The sequence below is a fragment of the Rhinopithecus bieti genome, unplaced genomic scaffold, assembly GCF_001698545.2.
Source record: "Rhinopithecus bieti isolate Rb0 unplaced genomic scaffold, ASM169854v2 scaffold_18142, whole genome shotgun sequence".
Classification (NCBI taxonomy): domain Eukaryota; kingdom Metazoa; phylum Chordata; class Mammalia; order Primates; family Cercopithecidae; genus Rhinopithecus; species Rhinopithecus bieti.
The window spans coordinates 823906-843166 of record NW_016809248.1 but is presented as its reverse complement, the minus strand read 5'-3'; the positions used below and the strand labels follow the sequence as shown (position 1 = coordinate 843166).

Sequence of the window (19261 nt, the reverse complement as noted above, 5' to 3'; positions counted from 1 at the left end):
AAAAATAAATGATGTTAATATTTGGTATAGAGCTTGTATAACTTAGTGCATAGAATACAGACATATATTTATAATCTTTTAGTTTTACAAAGTTGAGGTTTTTTCTGGAGGAAAGGTTGAGTTTTATTATGTGTATAATTTTGTATTTGCTTTTTGAAAATATAGTAATCATGAACATTTCCCTCATAAAGATATAATTGGCATCGTTTTTAATGTTTTCACAAACTATATACTAAATATCAGAATTTAGTTTTCCAATTTCACATTGTAGAATATATAGACTAATATTTTTACTTTTTTAAGCAGTGGTGAAATAGCCATCATTGAACTTGTATCACTGTGTACTTATCCAGTTATTTCTTTGGTACATAATCCTGAAATTCACATACTTCCTGGGTCAAAGAGAATAAACTTTTCTTTTGTTTTTTTTTTGAGACGGAGTCTTGCTCTGTCACACAGACTGGAGTGCAGTGGGACCATCTCAGCTCATGGCAACCTCTACCTCCTGGGTTCAAGCGAGTCTCCTGTCTCAGCCTCCTGATTAGCTGGGATAATAGGCGCATGCCACCATGCCCGGCTATTTTTTTTTTTGTATTTTCAGTAGAGATGTGGTTTTCCCATGTTGACCAGGCTGGTCTCAAACTCCTGACCTCAGGTATCTGCCCACCTTCGCCTCCCAAAGTGCTGGGATTACAGGTGAGAGCCACCACACCCAGCCAAGAATAAACATTTTTAAGGATTTTGATATAATTTCTAGAAATATTTTACCAGTTAACATTCCCACTAGCCTTGTCAAATAAAATTATAATATTGAGAGCAATAATGCATTTGGTAATATTTATTAAATAATTACTATGTGCCAACTACATGTCAAATACTAGTTACCTAATTTAATCAATAGCAATTTCTTCCCAACTGTGCTTATTTTTTTATCTTTGACAAGTTAATATGTGAAAACTTGTAACTTATTTTAATTTGCATGTTTTGATTAATAGTCATGTTGGACTTTTTCTGTATTAATCAAATTTATCCAAATTTGATATTTTTCCCCTGGAGTACTATCTTTCTTTTGATTTTTCTGTTTTGTTCTCCAGGTCATATATTTGGAAAACCTTTACAAGGAATACTTCTGAGGTTTCAAAACAATGGCAAGAGGATAGGGTTTTTTAGAAATTTTAGAAAATAAGATTATCAAGTAAAGCAGAAGACCTTTTATTTGTGGGGGATCCATCAGAGTAGTGGGAAAAACTATAGGGAAAGGACGCAAACCTCCTGAAAGGTCAGAAGGTTTTGCAGAGTCCTGGGGGAGAATAGCTGAAGGCAGCTGTTCTATAACCCTGAGGCAGAGGGCAAGGAGTAAGTACAAAGGACTGTGGGGGAATTTGTCTTAAACAGGCTTGTTTACTTATGTTGACCAGGAACTGACCTTTGATCATCTGCCCATGAAGTTCTCAGAAAGGGGAAAAATAAATGTTAATTACCTACAGGTTGTGTTGACTCCAGGTTTTCGGTATTGTGCCTGCACTGAATAAAAGCAAGCAGCTCCAGCTTCTCAGGGCTGCTCTCTGGCCACTAGAGCCAGGCGGTTACCTAGTTGCTTTTACACTGCATACCTGGTCTGAGTATGCTTTTCATCTGTTGGCCAGGGTCTGTGGGACAGACACAGTATTTATTAATTTGTTGTTAACTAGATTTTAAATAGTTCCATTATTATATACCTATTATTCTTTACATACACATGTTAAAAATGGTCAATTTTCTGTTACCATATCATGTGAAAAAGACTAAACAGATTCTCACCAAAATTTGAAAGTAAATCTGGAATGGTCTTCCTCAACATACAAACTAGGTAGCAAGCATGAAATTTCTTTAATGGGTCTTAGAAGATATCTTAAAGATACAATCAGTCATCCTTCAGTAAAGCTGCAATTGAGAGAGAATGAGAGGCTTATACAATTACCGATCATGAGAAGTATTTCACATGTGTTAGATTCTGTGGATATTACAGTAGCAGTTGGTTAGCAAAATAAACAGGAAAATGTATCAATCCAAAAGAAAAAAAGGTAAAAAAGAAAAATGAATTGGTAAACAGGACACACAGGACAATATGACAGAAATCAGATAAACATCACTCATCACAAAATTGCCTTCTAAAAAATGATCAGATATGTTGCTTGCAAGAATCACAAGGCAAAACAATACAGAAATATTGAAAATAAAGAGATGGAAAATATGTGTTTAATAACAGAAGCGGGGCCCATAAAGAGCAAAAATAACAGATACATTGAAAAAATGACAAATTTACAATCACACTAGGAAATTTCAATTTAATACTCTCAGAAATCAGTACCTCAATAAAAAAAATAATATAGATTAATAACAAAATTAGCAAGGGTGATAAAATATACATCTGTGCAGACTAGAGAAAATAATTTTTAAATTGAAATATACATGGAATATTTGCAAAAATTATATTGAGATCAAAAGAGGAACCTCATCAAATTTTTTTGAACTAATATTATACATGCTGTGTTCTATCATAACAAGTTTCCATGCATTTGGAAACTTAGAATTGAACTCCAATGATTTGTAAGCTAAAGAGGAAATCAAGACAAAATATTTTGAACTCTTTAATAAAAAACCACATATTAGAGTTAGTGGACTTAGGGGAAATTTATTACCTTAAACACATATTTTTTTCAAAGATCATAAATCAGTGAATTACCTAGCTCAGAAAGATTTTTAAAAAGCAATGAACCAACCAGAGTAAACCTGAATAAAGCACAAGGAAGGAACTAAAAAGCAAAAATTAATGTAGTGGAAATAAGTAGTGGAATCAACAAAGTCAAAAGCTGATGAGGCTGGTCACGGTGCCTCACACTTGTAATCCTAGCAATTTGGGAGGCCAAGTGGGGAGGATTACTTGAGGCTAGAAGTTTGAGACCAACCTGGCCATCGTGGCAAAACCCATCTCTACTAATAACACAAAAATTAGTCCGGCGTGGTGGTGCACCTGTAATCCAAGCTACCTAGGAGGCTGAGGCTAGAGAATCACTTGAACCTGGTGTGGGGTGGAGGTTGCAGTGAGCCGAGATTGCACCACTGCACTCCAGTCTGGGCAATAGAGCAAGACTCTGTCTCAAACAAACAAACAAAAACACAGCTGATTATTTAATAAAATAGATATACCTCCAGCGAGACTGAGGAAGAGATGAGAAAATGTATAAACAGTATTATAATAAAAAGGGACAACTATAGATTCAGTGAATATTTTAAAAAATCAGAGAATGCATGAAAAGTTTTGTGAATTTAGAAATAGAGCAGACACTTTTCTAGAAATATGTAAATCACCAAATTTGGATCAAGAATAAAGTGTAAACCTGAATAAACTATCTTCCACCCTCCAACCACACTGCCTCAAGACAACAGCTCTGGATGGTTTTATAGATTTGTTCTTTCAAGAAATAGGTCAGTCTTACATATAAACTAAGTCAGACAATAGAAAAAGACAGCTACGCAACTCATTTTCATTAAGATAGTACAAACTTGATACTAAAACTAGAAAGGGGAGTATAAGAAAAAGGTGGGGTGTGTTGACCACTCTTATGAATGGACAAGCAAACTAAAGTTAGCATATGAACACATCATGACTAAGTAGGATTTATCTCTGTAGTGCAAAAATGATCCAACATCCAAAAATCCATTAATGTTATGCTATATATCTCATTTTTATTTACTTACTTTTGTGGGTACATAGTAGGTATATTATCTGATTAATGGGGGACATATGATTATCTCAGTTGATGTAGATAAACATGAAAAACCGTATTATTATCCTGTTTATTCATGATACATAATACAAGAATCTTAACAAACTAGGAAAACAAGCTAACTTACCTGTTAAACAGAACCAAAACCTATAGTAACTATCAAACAATGCATTTCCATTTAAGTTAGAAACAAGATGCTGTTAATTCTGTTGTTTAGTGCTGGATATCTCAGAATATGTAATGTAACAAGAAATAGAAATAAGAAATTTGGGAATTAGAAAAAGGAAAGATAGGCCGGGCGCGGTGGCTCAAGCCTGTAATCCCAGCACTTTGGGAGGCCGAGACGGGCGGATCACGAGGTCAGGAGATCGAGACCATCCTGGCTAACACGGTGAAACCCCGTCTCTACTAAAAAATACAAAAAAAGCTAGGCGGGCGAGGTGGCGGGCGCCTGTAGTCCCAGCTACTCGGGAGGCTGAGGCAGGAGAATGGCGTAAACCCGGAAGGCAGAGCTTGCAGTGAGCTGAGCTGAGATCCGGCCCGGGCGACAGAGCGAGACTCCGTCTCAAAAAAAAAAAAAAGAAAGAAAAAAAAGAAAAAGGAAAGATAACACTCATTATTTGTAGATGATATCATTGTCTGCATATAAAGAACATTAAACAGTTATTGGTCACTTACCACATGCAAGGTACTACACTATGCTCCAAGATCAACATATAAAATCAATACTTTTTATACAAACCAATAATAACCACTAAAAAACATAATGGAAAAGAAAATATTCACAACAGTATCGAAATCATAACTAAGAGGAAATGTAATGAAATAGGTGCAGATTTTTTAGGGAGAAAATTACAAATTTTATTGCTTTGAATAAAGAAACCCAAACTAACCAGAACATAAGAATCTTTGTTTGTTTGAGATGAGGTCTCGGTATGTTGCCCACGCTGTACTTGAACTCTTGGGCTCAAGCAGTCCTCCCCCGTCAGCCTCCCAAAGTGCTAGGATTACAGGTATGAGCCACCATGCTCTGCTGAGCTTTATTTTCCTGTTGTTAAAGAGAACTTATATTGAATAATCACTGATAATGTATGCTTAGAAGCCTACGGGTATAGCAATTGACTATATTGATATCCTGATTTTTATACCTTATACCTAACAATCCTATGGTTGTATAGGATTTGTTACTGCCCAGAAAGAGTTTTTAGGATTGGGTTTTATTTTGGGATATACTTGGTTTAGACTTTGGTTCAGTATATGCAGGTGTAACACATAGATTCATTTTCTTAGTTTCTCCCTGGTTTTGTTTTCCATTAAAAAAAATTTTTTTTGTCATTTTTTTTTTTATACTTTAAGTTCTAGATTCAATGCCATACTGAATGGGTAAAAACTGGAAGCATTCCCTTTGAAAACTGGCACAAGACGGGGATGCCCTCTCTCACCACTCCTACTCAACATAATGTTGAAAGTTCTGGCCAGGGCAATCAGGCAGGAAAAAGAAATAAAGGGTATTCAGTTAGGAAGAGAGGAAGTCAAATTGTCCCTGTTTGCAGATGACATGATTGTATATTTAGAGAACCCCATCGTCTCAGCCCAAGTTTATTTTTACTTATTAATTAATTGACTAATTAGAGACAGGGTCCCACCATGTTGCCCAGGCTGGCATTGAACTCCTGGGCTCAAGCAGTCTTTCTGCCTCAGCATCTCAAAATGCTGGGAATACAGGCATGAGCCACCATGCTTGACCTGGAGGTTTTTTTTTTTCTTTGATTCTTTTATTATGCTATTTTGTTGATTCATGTAAAGACAATACTACATTATAGCTTTTTATGGGCTTCTCTGCAGATCCACAAAACTTCCTTTGAGTAGACAAGGTCTGATATTGAACAAGTGTGGCACCTGACCTCCAGAGGACATCTGAACAGAGAACGAGCTGTATGCCTTCTGCCACACTCTCTGAGGAGTGCATTTCCAGATTCTTAACTCTATCTTCATGTTTGAATATATGGGTTACATGGCAGCTCATGTGATTTACCCTTTTGATACCATTCAGGTTTCTTTTTGTTTTTGTTTTCCCAGATGGCCTTTATTATTTTCTGCTTGCTTGAGCTCTCCCTCAACTGCCCTTAAAATATCTGCCATGTTTTGCATTCAGTCTTGGCTAGGGCTTGAATTAGAACAAAGTCTAGGGATGCATTTGGAGTTTTCTCACTTCCTGATAGTAGAATCTGGAAGTAATCTGCTTCTTGCTTCTTATTTCTGAGTGCCTAGAAGTTAGCATTGAAATATAGTCTCCTAATTGCTTTCATTGGGTATGGGTAGAATTGTTATCAAACATGTATTCCTACATCCCTGGAGCATAATTTCTTACTTTTGCTTAGATCCCCTCACTACTTTATTTCCTTGACAAGACTAGGTGTTAGCCTTCATCTCCAACTAGATGGCTCTGAGCTATGATACCCCTACCTAATTTCTAATAGTTCCTTCCTCCCAAAGGAAAATAACTTTGCTTTTTTCCCCTTACCTTTTTCTTAAACAGATGTTTTTGGAGGCCTATACCTTCAGAAATACTAAAGATGTTTATCAAATTGATTGACTAAGGGGCCCTAAATCCCCCCATTGATTCCAAATTTTGGCCATTGACTTTAGCCTAAATAAACCTGAATTTGCCATACTATCTTGAAGTTGGTTTTAGATTGCTGATCTTGTCTTGGAGGTGGGAAGGAGATAGATCCACACTGCATCTCTCATACTGCCTCTTGTTGACTGAGAACAATAAAAATATCATTTGATGTTTTAGAAAAAAAAATCACTAGACTTCTAAGCAGTAAATTTTTTTTTAGTGTTTTAAGATCACCATACCTAGAGCCTCTACCATTCAGGCTTAGAATATACCTTCTGATTTTATTAACTTTTAGTTCATGAATTCCTCTGTGGTTGGCCTTTGATGTGGTTCATGAAGTTCTGAAATTATGGACAAATTTGTGTGTGTATATGTGCACTTTCTGATGACTTCTCTAGCTTCAGGAGCTTCTCAAAGGGGTCTTTAAGAAGTGCTGCTCTGTTTACTTGCCTTGTGCATGCAAAAGCATATCAATGCACAAGAAGAAGCACCAAAAGTTATTTTTTTTTTTGCAGTTAGGCTAGATTTATTCCACCAAGCCAACTTATCAAGTCATAATCTCAAAGTAACTGACATTGCATTCTATGTCTTCTGATTTTTCTATTTTCTTTTCTTTTTTCTTTTTTTTCTGAGACAGGGTCTGGCTGTGTTGCCCAGGCTGGTGTGCAGTGGTATGATCTTGGCTCACTGCAACCTCCACCTCCTGGGCTTAAGTCATCTCCCACTTCAGCCTCCCAAGCAGCTGGGACTCCAGGTGGCATGCCACCATGTCTAGCTAACTTTTGTACTTTTTGTAGAGACAGAGTTTCACCATGTTGCTCAGGCTGGTCTTGAACTCCTAAACTCAAGTGATGCACCGGTCCCAGCTTCCCAAAGTGCTGGGATTACAGGCGTGAGCCACCGCACCTGGCCAACTTTTCTATTTTCTTGCATTAACTTTGTGCACAAGCTTAGGAGTCAGTAATACCTGAATTGATATCTTGATTCTTATACCTTCTAATTATATGTTCTTAAACAAATTACTGAACTCTTCTGAGCCTTAAATCCTATGAACTTGTCAGATTCTTGTGGATTTTAGTTGAAATATATATATTTAAATGTCTAGCATGGCCTGTGTCACAAAAACAGATTTTCAACAAATGTTAAGTCTCTTGACTACTTTAAAAACCAATTTTTGTGGAGACAAGGTATTGCTATATTGACTAGGCTGGCTTTGAACTCCTGACCTCAAGCAGTCCTCTTAGACTCCCAAAGTACTGAGACTACAGGCGTGAGCCACCATGCCTGGCCCTCCTAACTAGTTTTTAAATAATCAACTTTATTGAGATATAATTTATATTCAATAAAGCTCATATTTTGATGAGCTTTGACAAATGCATACATCATCACAATCAAAATAGAGAATATTTACATCACTCTAAAAAGTCCTAACTTCCTTTTCATCTCTCATTTTCAGAATGCTAGCCCACTCCTGATCACATAAAACACAAAACTCCTTGACTCTGATGTTCACCTTTCTTTTTTTTTTTTTTTTTTTTTTTTTTTTTAAAAGAGTCCCCTCTCTGCCCCGGGCGGTTCCGGGCCCCGCCAGGCCCCCCCCCCCCCACTGGCTAATTTTTTTTTTTTTTTAATTTTGGTAGAGATGGGGTTTCACCATGTTAGCCAGGATGATCTCGGTCTCGTGACCTCATGATCTTCCCACCTTCGGCCTCCAAGTGTTGGGAATTACAGGCGTGAGCCACCCCGCCTGGCCGATGTTCACCTTTGAGTCTTAGAGAGTCGAATATTTCCCACCTCTTGGCTCACTGGCTTTGTTGGTACTTGCTTTTGATGACTCCATCTCAATATTTCTCTACCTTTTCTCAGGTTTTAGTCACTGAATCACTAGGCCTTCTATCTTCCAGTTTATTGTCTTAATGTAATGCTTCTCTTCCTATCCTTTATGAGTCTCCTTTTTCCTTCATTGATAGTCATTCATAAAGTCTTTTAACAAATATTCTATTTATCTTCCTTTGAACATATGGTAAAATTGTACTTTCTTACTCCTTAGAAGTGTGGTCATGTGACTTGTAAATTGCTTTGACCAATGAAATGTTGAGAAGTGACACATGTCATTTTTGGACAGAGGCCTTTAAGACAAATGCACCATAACCCATATGCCACAACAATAAGCAGTGTTCCACCTTGTGGCTATTAGCCTAAGTTCTGGAGTCAAGAATATGTAAAGCAGGATCCTCACCTGACTGTATCCTGAGTAAGAAATAAACTTTATTATCTAAAGCTACCAACATTTGGAGTTCTTGATTACTGCAGTATAATCCAACATATCCTGACTGATGCAAATACCAATGTGGGATATGAGTAACATTTAAGTGGGTTCTTCAGCTGTGTTACCATTGAAAAAAAAAAAAAGGCTAGTTTCCTATTAGTATAGGACTTTCCCGGATTCACTCAGTAGTGTTCCCAGTTCTCTAATGTCAGATCAGGTTTATACATATGTTATGAATACTATTTAATTTATATATGTAAGTAATATATATTATTTAATTTATACAGTATACATAGTATAATGAATACTATTTCATTTATATGTAAATTATAAATAGTATATATTTTACATACATGTATAAATCATATATATTTTATATGCAGATATAAATACTGTATATTAAATAGTATTCATAATTTTATTTGCTGATAACATACCTTATTTGTTTCCCTACAAATTTAGTAAACTACTAAGTCTTTTGCTTTCCTTCTTAAGCACTGTGCTAGGAATTGGGGATGTATGCTCCTTAAAGCACTGATAACTGCCTTTCAGTTCTAGCTCATTAATAGATACTAAATTCCTAGGCTATCAGAAGTCAAACGTGGTCATTTTGTAAAGTAACTGTTATGTCACAGTTGGACCTCCAGGGGTTAGTTTGTCTTCTAGTTGGGATGTTACGGTAAACAGCTCCAGGAGACACAATTCACAAATAAACCTCTACTTGGAGTTATCTGACATATTTAGTTTTATAGATTTAGAAACCTGATTTTGTAAATGTACCTAGAAGCATATGATTTTAGAGCACTGATATCTGTTAGCCAAAGTCAACAGAAACTAGTTTGTAAATTCCAATGCCAATCATAAATTTCAGTGGACAGAATGTCTGCTACTGTAACTTCTATTGATCATCTGCACAAGGATGGTGGTTATATCCACTCATGAAATTAAATTTGGTGACATAAATTAAGTGCAAAAAAGAGCTGATCCCAAAAGTGAGTAGTCTAATCAATTGCCTTTTACATCCTTGGAATAGTTCTGTCTGATTAATCAGAAGTTTTCTAGAAACTGGTTAACATTTCTTTTGATAAAATATTGTCATCAAATTATTTGGAACGAAAATAGTTGTTTTGCTCCACTGATATGCCAAGTAATATGTCAAATGCTGAGTGTCCCAGCCAACCTCGCTTTTAACCAACTCCATAAAAGCTATTATCACAACCTTCCATTTTGAATGACTTATCATGATAAAATTCCCATACTATATTTTCATGTATTCATTTAAATTGGTAGTTTCCCAATGAGACATGATAGATATGTTAAACTTCTTGATACAACTTTAAAGGCAGTGCAATTTCTATCAATTACACATTTACATAGATTTTACTGAGTATTGTTTCTATTAGTAAAGATTTCTACAGTGTTTCTATGTAACATCTAATTTATTTTAATATTCGAGTGGCATTTTCTTACCTTATAAGGTAAGGTACCTATGTCCCACATCTTAATCTAATGGGGACATAGCAGCGAAAAAACACAGTATTCTTGCTGAAGAGTTACCATTCCAATAGGATTTACATGTAACAACAAGGAGAAGTAGGCATGTTTTTTACAGTAGTGATAAATGCTAGGAAGAAAACAGATTCTTGATTTAAAAAATGTAAATTAACATGTACCAGTGGCTCGCTTCCTCAAGTTGTATAACTTAGGAGATTCTAAAGAAAAGAGAAAATTGAAGCAATCAGAATAGAACATTCACAAACTCTCATTACCACCTCTTTCTACCTACTAGTATCTACACCTTTATACTTTGCTTACCTGCTGTTATTTGTAGATAACAGTCCATTTTCTGACATAAGACCAAATCCTCCACTTCTGTGTCTTACAGAATCCATTCCTTCTTGCCTACTCAAAGGTATTACTTTAGTAATTCTTGTTTTCCTCTTTTACATCAACATTTGCCTTTCTACTTGGTCATTTCCATCAGTATATAAATGTGATATTATCACTCTCATCTTTAAAAAAACTCAACTCCATTTCCTCTGCTAGCTATCATCCCATTTCATTACTCTCCACAGCAAAACTTAAAAGACTTATACTGTACGGATTTAATGCCTCCGCTTCTCATCCTCCCATTCTCTCTTAACCCTCCCCATTGAGGCTTTTGCTTCACAACCCTGTCAAAATTAGTTTTATCTTGCTAAAACTGATGGTTAGTTCTTATTCTTCATCTTACTAGACCTAGCAGCATAATTTGACATAGCTGATCACTTCCTTCTTCTAGAGTCACTTTCTTCATTTGGTTTTCAGGATATCCCATTTCCTTAGTTTTCTCCCACCTTACTGGTCTCTATGTCTTTTCCTTTGCNCCAACATTTGGAGTTCTTGATTACTGCAGTATAATCCAACATATCCTGACTGATGCAAATACCAATGTGGGATATGAGTAACATTTAAGTGGGTCCTTCAGCTGTGTTACCATTGAAAAAAAAAAAAAAGGCTAGTTTCCTATTAGTATAGGACTTTCCCAGATTCACTCAGTAGTGTTCCCAGTTCTCTAATGTCAGATCAGGTTTATACATATGTTATGAATACTATTTAATTTATATATGTAAGTAATATATATTATTTAATTTATACAGTATACATAGTATAATGAATACTATTTCATTTATATGTAAATTATAAATAGTATATATTTTACATACATGTATAAATCATATATATTTTTATATGCAGATATAAATACTGTATATTAAATAGTATTCATAATTTTATTTGCTGATAACATACCTTATTTGTTTCCCTACAAATTTAGTAAACTACTAAGTCTTTTTGCTTTCCTTCTTAAGCACTGTGCTAGGAATTGGGGATGTATGCTCCTTAAAGCACTGATAACTGCCTTTCAGTTCTAGCTCATTAATAGATACTAAATTCCTAGGCTATCAGAAGTCAAACGTGGTCATTTTGTAAAGTAACTGTTATGTCACAGTTGGACCTCCAGGGGTTAGTTTGTCTTCTAGTTGGGATGTTACGGTAAACAGCTCCAGGAGACACAATTCACAAATAAACCTCTACTTGGAGTTATCTGACATATTTAGTTTTATAGATTTAGAAACCTGATTTTGTAAATGTACCTAGAAGCATATGATTTTAGAGCACTGATATCTGTTAGCCAAAGTCAACAGAAACTAGTTTGTAAATTCCAATGCCAATCATAAATTTCAGTGGGCAGAATGTCTGCTACTGTAACTTCTGTTGATCATCTGCACAAGGATGGTGGTTATATCCACTCATGAAATTAAATTTGGTGACATAAATTAAGTGCAAAAAAGAGCTGATCCCAAAAAGTGAGTAGTCTAATCAATTGCCTTTTACATCCTTGGAATAGTTCTGTCTGATTAATCAGAAGTTTTTCTAGAAACTGGTTAACATTTCTTTTTGATAAAAATATTGTCATCAAATTATTTGGAACGAAAATAGTTGTTTTGCTCCACTGATATGCCAAGTAATATGTCAAATGCTGAGTGTCCCAGCCAGCCTCGCTTTTAACCAACTCCATAAAAGCTATTATCACAACCTTCCATTTTGAATGACTTATCATGATAAAAATTCCCATACTATATTTTTCATGTATTCATTTAAATTGGTAGTTTCCCAATGAGACATGATAGATATGTTAAACTTCTTGATACAACTTTAAAGGCAGTGCAATTTCTATCAATTACACATTTACATAGATTTTACTGAGTATTGTTTCTATTAGTAAAGATTTCTACAGTGTTTCTATGTAACATCTAATTTATTTTAATATTAGAGTGGCATTTTCTTACCTTATAAGGTAAGGTACCTATGTCCCACATCTTAATCTAATGGGGACATAGCAGCGAAAAAACACAGTATTCTTGCTGAAGAGTTACCATTCCAATAGGATTTACATGTAACAACAAGGAGAAGTAGGCATGTTTTTTACAGTAGTGATAAATGCTAGGAAGAAAACAGATTCTTGATTTAAAAAATGTAAATTAACATGTACCAGTGGCTCGCTTCCTCAAGTTGTATAACTTAGGAGATTCTAAAGAAAAGAGAAAAATTGAAGCAATCAGAATAGAACATTCACAAACTCTCATTACCACCTCTTTCTACCTACTAGTATCTACACCTTTATACTTTGCTTACCTGCTGTTATTTGTAGATAACAGTCCATTTTTCTGACATAAGACCAAATCCTCCACTTCTGTGTCTTACAGAATCCATTCCTTCTTGCCTACTCAAAGGTATTACTTTAGTAATTCTTGTTTTCCTCTTTTACATCAACATTTGCCTTTCTACTTGGTCATTTCCATCAGTATATAAATGTGATATTATCACTCTCATCTTTAAAAAAACTCAACTCCATTTCCTCTGCTAGCTATCATCCCATTTCATTACTCTCCACAGCAAAACTTAAAAGACTTATACTGTACGGATTTAATGCCTCCGCTTCTCATCCTCCCATTCTCTCTTAACCCTCCCCATTGAGGCTTTTGCTTCACAACCCTGTCAAAATTAGTTTTTATCTTGCTAAAACTGATGGTTAGTTCTTATTCTTCATCTTACTAGACCTAGCAGCATAATTTGACATAGCTGATCACTTCCTTCTTCTAGAGTCACTTTCTTCATTTGGTTTTCAGGATATCCCATTTCCTTAGTTTTTCTCCCACCTTACTGGTCTCTATGTCTTTTTCCTTTGCTAGTTTCTCCTCATCTCCTGAACCTGTAAACATTGATGGGCTCCGGTATTCAGTTCTCAGAACTCTTCTGTACCATTTTTATTAGGCTTGTGACTTAAAATACAATACTGCCTTGGGTTAAGAAACACTTCAGTAACTTGAATCTGGATATTATCTAATTGACTGTTGGCTCTGGTTTTTTACTCAATACCCATTCTCAAATATATGTGAGCTATCTTCTGTGGGGTAGGGGATACAGAGAAGAAAGTAAGGCCAGGTGAACAAACAGCAGATAACCCTTTGAAAAACTGGGAGGCAGAGGGTTTGTTCCCCCAAATCCTAATCCAAATCCTAAATGGGGCTGCTGAAATGGGTACCAAGGTAACTGGGAAATTCCTGGATAACTTCTGCTTTCTGAAAGTCCAAGCAAGTCAGAGGCTGAAATACAACCCAATATTTAGGTCAATATTGAAAACTGCCATCAGATGGCACCAAACTTCCCCAGAAGTGAATGAATTCACAGGGCACAGCCAGAACTCTAGAATTCCTAACTGTCCAGCCTCCATTTGATCATTTCACTGTAATTATCTTTCCAGCTCAGTCTCTGATACCCCAACCTCAGCAATTCTTTGAGACCACTAGGATCTCCAATCCATTACCCTAGTATCTTTACTCTATTTACTCCTTTATGTCCTCACTTCCGCTCCTTGCATGATTTAGATTCCATGTTTCATCACTATAATAATTCTTTTGCATATACCTTCAACACTCTTGCCCTTTTTTCCTTCACTGTTCTCACTTGGCACAATTCCATCACACTTACATCTAACTTGTTGGCTACTCTGCATCTGTTCCCAGCGGAGATGAGGCTAAAGACTGACTGGTCTCATTTCAAACTGACCAACCCTCATGAGGGTTCTAGAAATCTTACTATATTTACCCACTTCATAAACATTCCTAGATGAATGTTACATACTTTTTCTCTATTCAAACCTACCTACATATTTTCTCTCCTTTCTCTCATTTTCCTGTTCCTTTCCTTTTTAGATAATAAAGTTCTAATACCAATGAGTAAACAGAAGCAATAAGAAGAGGACTGTCACCTGCTCTCATAACCACATCAAACAATTTACCAGCACGTGTACAGATACACTCTGCTTCCTCTCCTATTACACGAAATAAACCACTAATGCTCCTATTTAAGGTCAACTCTTCTACTTCTGCATAGAATCCTATACTTGGGCCAGGTGTGGTGGCTCACACCTGTAATTCCAGCACTTTGGGAGGCCAAGGCGGGCGGATCACAAGGTCAGGAGATTGAGACCATCCTGGCTAACATGGTGAAACCCCGTCCCTACTAAAAATACAAAAAAAATTAGCCAGGCATGGTGGCACATGCTTGAAGTCCCAGCTATTCGGGAGACTGAGGCAGGAGAATCACTTGAACCCAGGAGGTGGAGGTTGCAGTGAGCCAAGATCGTGCCACTGCACTCCCACCTGGGTGAAAGAGCAAGACTCTGTCTCAGAAAAAGAAAACGAATCCCATCCTTTCTCATCTATGCAAACTCTTTATCTTTACTTCTGAATTGTTCTGTCTCTCTGTTTTTTACTTTTGGTTTTCCCAGTCTGCTGGATCATTCCTATTAGCAGGATCAACTTAACTGGCATTCAACCACTGTAGTTGCACACTTAATAATTTTATATTTAGAACTGTGTTTTGTAAGTAAAGTATAATGAGACAATGAAGCATGCTATGGACTGGTGTGTCCCCCCGACTCCAAATTTATATATTGAAAGCCTAATCTCCATTGTGATGCTATTTGGAGGTGGGGCCTTTGGGAAATAATTAGATTTAGATAAGATCATGAGAGTGAGGTCCCCATGATGAGATTAGTGTCTTTATAAAGACAGGAAGAAAGACCAGATTTTTCTCTCTCTGCCATGTGAAGACATGAAAGAAGGCAGCTATCTGCAAGCCAGGAAAAGGGCCCTCGCCAGGCATCGAACTGGTTCGCACCTTGATCTTGAATTTCTTAGCCTCCCATCTCCCTCTCCAGGGGTTTAGATCATGGCCATCTTTATGGATGACAAGAATAAATGTGAGAAATAAATATCCGTTGTTTAACCCACTCAATCTATGGTATTTTGTTACAATAGCCTGAACTCACTAATACAGAGCATGATTCTGTCTCTTGCTGCCTCCCCAGGATAGGTTCTTGGCTTCCTATTCTCCTGCCCAGCAACTTCTGCTGCCCTCTAACTCCAGAGTGGGCCTCAGTATAGGCTCCTAAAGGGTTAGAGTGGCATGTACAATGTGTGTGCCAAGTCAGGGAGCAGACAGTGTACCCAAAGGAGTGTGACCGTAGTAGTTTTCTATTGCTGGTATAGCAAATTATCACAAATTTGGTGACCTAAACAAAATTTTCTTATCTTAAACTTCTGTAAGTCAGAAGTTCAGCACAGGTCTCATGGGATGAAAATCAAGGTGTCAACAAAATTGAGGTGGCTCATGGCCCCCTTATTGCTACTTCACAGCCATCAGTGTTGCATCTCTTTGACTATCCTTCTGCAGTCCCATCTCCCTCTCCAAGGATTTAGATCATGGACATCTTTGGGGAACCATTATTCTGTTGACCAAGTCAGACCTCAGGCTTTCAAAGACATTCGTGCTTTAATCCTTGGAATCTGTGAATATGTCATTTACATGGCAAAAGAGACTTTGCAGATGTGATTAAGACTGAGAACCTTGAGATAGGGAGGTTATTCTAAATTATCCTGGAGGCTTGATCAAATTACAGGAGTCATTAAAAGCAGAAGAATGGGCAAAAGAGAGGGTCAGAGAGATGCAATGTGAAAAGGACTCACGCCACCATTTCTAGCTTTGAAGATGAAGGGAGAGGACCATAACACAAGGATTGTAGGCAGCTTCCAGAAGCTAGAAAAAGGCAAGGAAGTGGATTCCCTCCTCAAGCCTCCAAAAATCACATGTAGTCCTGCCAAACCTTGTCTTAGCCTAGTGAGACCTGTGTTGAACTTCTACAAAACTGGAAGAAAAATTTGGTTTGATGTTTTAAGCACTAAGTTTGCAGTAAGTTTTTACAGCAGCAATGGAAAACAAATACAGAAACATGAAGTAATAAAAAAATAAAAAATGCCGTGACATTTAGGGCGAAAAAGACCATAGAAGAAAGGAAAAAACTTTCTGTTCTTCGAACAAGGAGTCCTGCATTTTCTTTTTGTGAGCCCCACAAATGATTTAGCTAGCCTTTTCTATTAGCATACAATTTTGCCTTAACAACTTCTATGTTAAAACTCTCCTTTGAATTCACATTCCTTTCCAGCTAACATCCTATTTCTTTGCTCTTTTTTAAAGCAAAACTGAATTTTTAATAGTTGCTATCTTCACATTCTCTCCTATTACTCTCTCTTGAATTCATTCCAGTAAAGCTTTTCCTTACCACTGTTCCACTGAAACTCCTCTCCCAAGGCCAACAATTACTTCCATATTGACAAATTTAATACTTATTTCTCATTACTCTCCTTTTAAAACTTCTCAGCAATTTTTAAATGTAAACTTTGATTGAACACAACAGGCATGAAGAAAAAGTGTACTTGGGGTAGGTATTCAGCTTGATGGAATTTTTTTGAAAGAATCACTGTTATAATAACTTTAATTTATCTTGCATTTTACAGAAGTCTATGAACGATTTTTCAAAAGCACCTCCTTACCTCATATCATGTTTCTCTGACAGTTGTTAAAGGAGGCAATGAATGTGTCAACAGCGTGTGCATCAGCGTCTTGCAAGAATTTCAGACCAAGCAACCACTCACCAAAGAACCTGTCAGCTTTTTTATCTTGTGTGTGTGTGTGTTTTTTTTTTTTTTTGAGATGGAGTTTTGTTCTTGTTGCCCAGACCGGAGTGCAATGGCGCGGTCCCGGCTCACTGCAACCTCTGCCTCCCAGGTTCAAGCAGTTCTCCTGCCTCAGCCTCCCGAGTAGCTGGGATTACAGGTGTGTGCCAGCATGTTCAACTAATTTTTTGTATTTTTAGTAGAAATGGGGTTTCACCATACTGGCCAGACTGGTCTCGAACTCCTGACCTCATGTCATCTGCCTGCCTCCCAAAGTGCTGAGATTACAGGTGTGAGCCACCACACCCAGGCTTATCTTGTTTTTAATACAACAAGATTAAGTGTATCCACTCTGATGGCAAACCTGTCCAGGTACAACTCCACAACATGCTTTGCAAAATCAGTGATTAGCAAATTAGTTAGCTTTGACATGGAACTGTGCTCACTACCCGCAACAGCCTAGAAGCTGGTTTTGATACTGGCAACAGAACATTTAAAATGACAAATTTCACACTGTGGGAAATAGTATCGGGTGTCCTTCTATGGCATTTTGTGATCAGCATGTGTGACAAGTGACACATTCCTTGATATATCTTCTCAAGACATTTTCTGTCTGTTTCTGTTGGAATCTTCCTTTGATTACAAGTTGGTTATTACCATCTATGGAACCACTTGTACCCAATTCAGCCAACAAAATTGCAAGGAGATGTTTGGGCTGACGATGTAATAGTTCACAGATATCTGTAAAGTTCACAAAAGAAGTTTTCTTGGTTCCGACTCGGACAACCTATGGAGGTTTCACGACAAATTTCCTTTTCTCCCCAGCAACCATGTCTTGATTCTTTTCCCTCGTGATGTTGAACACTCGATTCAGCAGCTCCTCATATATGTAGTCTCTTTCTGAGCCTGCCTAAGCAGGGCCTATCTGATTACTGAATGAGATACCATCATCTTTTTGCTGTCTTCATCTTCTAGAGCTTCATCTTTCTCTAGTATTTCATCCTCATCTGGGAACTTGACATTCTTTTTCTTCTTTTTATTGCCAAACATAATGTCAAGGTCATCCTCTGCTTCAGCTGGTTCTTGAGCATTATTTTCAATCTTAAGATCCTTTACACATTCTTCATCTTCATCAATATCAAAGTTTTTTTCTTCTTTTTCTTTTGATTAAAGAAGTTCAAGTCATCTAGATCATCAGAAACATCTTTTTTCCTGCTGTCCTCTTCATCAGCTTCCAGATCCTTGTCCTTGGTTGCCTCTGGCTCCACTTCTTTTGTTTCTGAAGGCTGAATTTCCTCTGTTTGGGTATTCCCTTCCTCATCTAACATAAAAGGCTTCTTCTTCTTTTTTTTCTTACTCATAGTTGGATAAAAAACCATCTTGTTCCCAGACATGGTTGCGGCTCGTGTGGGCTCAGCTCGGACGGGAAGTCATACGGGTCAGCCCCAGACCCTGGTGGGAGCACTGCTTCTGCAGATACTTCTCCCACAACTGCACTAGGCTTTGCGTCAGCAAAAGGGAATGACATCGGGTCAGCCTCTCCTCCAAGCTTTGGAAATGTGCCTTCGCTGATGAAATTCTACCAAGTGACCACGTCCCTGTGATCAGACTACAGGTCAAGAAACATAATTATTTCCAACTCCAGAAGTTCTTTCATGTCCCCTTGCAGTCACTACCCCAATCCAAGAGTAAATACTATCTTGACTTTTAACATTACTGATTGGTTTGGCCTGCTTTTGAGTGTTATTTAATTAATTAATTTAGTTATGAGTCGGTCTTGCTCTGTTGCCTGGGCTGGAATGCTGTGGTGCAATCACAGCTCACTGCAGCCTCGATTTCCCAAACTCAAATGATTCTCCCGCCTCAGCCTCCAGAATGGTGTGTACTACAGGCATATGCCACCACACCTGGCTAATTTTTGTATTTTCTTTTTAGGGATGGGATTTTGACATGTTGCCCAGGCTGGTCTCGAACTCCTGGATTTCAAGTGATCCACTGCCTTGGCCTCCCAAAGTGCTGGGACTACAGGTGTGAGCCA

At 37.2% G+C, this 19261-nt stretch overlaps 1 pseudogene; it reads right to left on the bottom strand.

The window, feature by feature from the left end:
• Window positions 1-17535: 17535 nt before the first annotated feature.
• On the bottom strand, window positions 17536-18647 carry LOC108539996 (eukaryotic translation initiation factor 2 subunit 2 pseudogene; annotated as a pseudogene).
• Window positions 18648-19261: the final 614 nt, after the last annotated feature.